Below are 1,784 nucleotides of genomic sequence, written 5' to 3'. Positions count from 1 at the left end.
ATAAGAATGATAAAATAAGAGAAATTCAGACTCATACAGAGGCCTACTCAGAGCCAGTTATCCCATTTACCATTCCCAAATCCAACAGATATGGTGGAAAATGGTAGTGCTTCTGCCAAGTAACAACAAAGGTCTACACAGTAAGTATCAATTAATTAAAATTAAATGAAGATGCATGTATTTGATAAAAAAAACCTTTTTATTTGTCAGATGAATTTTTAATACAGGCTTATTGATTGTTTTATGGTTATCTATTCCCCCCCCCCCCCTCCCTCCCTCCCCCACGAACCATGGATCTTGTCGTTGGTAAGGAGGCCTGTATGCCTCAGCTATGCTGATATCCATACCAAAGGTGCAACCACAATGTAGGGGATTCTGTTGAGAGGCTGACAAACATGTGGCTCCTGAAGAGGGGCGCTAGCGTTTTCAGTAGTTGCTGGGGCAACAGTCTGGATGATTGAACAATCTGGCCTTATAACATCAACCAAAACAGCATTGCTCTGCCAGTACTGCGAACGGCTGAAAGCAAGGGGAAACCACAGCTGTAATTTTTCCTGAGGGTATGCAGCTTTACTATATTGTTAAATAATGATGGCACCCTCTTGGGTAAAATATTCTGAAAGTAGAATAGTCCCACATTCAGATCTCTGGGCAAGGACTATTCAGGAGGATGTCATCATCACAAGAAACAAAACTGGCATTCTAAGGAGCAGAGTGTGGAATGTTAGACCCCTTAATCATGCAGGTAGGTTAGAAAATTTAAAAGGAAAATGGATAGGTTAACGTTAGATGTATTGGGAATGAATGAAGTTGAGTGACAACAAGAACAGGACTTCTGATCACATTAATACAGGGTTACAAATAAAAATCAAATAGACGTGATGCAGGAGTAGGTTTAATAATGAATAATAAAATAGGAATGTATGTAAGCTACTATGAACAGCATAGTGAACAAATTATTGTAGCCAAGACAGACATGAAGCCCACACCCACCTCAGCAGTACAAGTTTATATGCCAACTGGCTCTGCAGATAATGAAGATGTTTGGTGAGATGAAAGAAAATATTCAGATAGTTAAGGGAGATGAAAATTTAATAGTGATGGGCAACAGCAATTTGATAGCAGAAAAAGGAGAGAAGGTAAAATAGTTTATGAATATGAACTGGGGGAAAGGAATGAAAGAGGAAGCCATAGGTAAAGTTTTGCACAGAGCGTAATTTAGTCATCACTAACACTTGCTTTCAGAATCACGAAAGAAGGTTGTACATGTGTAAGAGACCTGGAAACACCAGAAGGTTTCAGACTGATATTATATAATGGCAAGACAGAGATTTCTGAACCAGATTTTAAATTGTAAGACATTTCCAGGACAAATGTGGACTCTGACAACCGTTTATTGGTCATGAATGGTACATTGAAACTGCAGAAATAGCAAAAAAGTAGGAAATTAAGGAGACGAGACCTGGTAAGTTGAAAGAACAAGAGGTGGTTGAGAATTTCAGGGGGAGGGGCGGGGGGAGGGGCGCGGGGAGGGGAGGGAGGGAGGGGCGGGGGGAGGGGAGGGAGGGAGGGGCGGGGGGGTGGGGAGGGAGGGGCGGGGGGAGGGGAGGGAGGGGCGGGGGGAGGGGAGGGAGGGAGGGGCGGGGGGAGGGGAGGGAGGGAGGGGCGGGGGGAGGGGAGGGAGGGAGGGGCGGGGGGAGGGGAGGGAGGGGCGGGGGGAAGGGAGGGAGGGGCGGGGGAAAGGGAGGGGCGGGGGGAAGGGAGGGAGGGGCGGGGGGAGGGAG

Source organism: Schistocerca americana, chromosome X (assembly GCF_021461395.2).
Source record: "Schistocerca americana isolate TAMUIC-IGC-003095 chromosome X, iqSchAmer2.1, whole genome shotgun sequence".
In the NCBI taxonomy this organism is placed as follows: Eukaryota; Metazoa; Arthropoda; class Insecta; order Orthoptera; family Acrididae; genus Schistocerca; species Schistocerca americana.
This window is presented reverse-complemented; position numbering follows the sequence as displayed.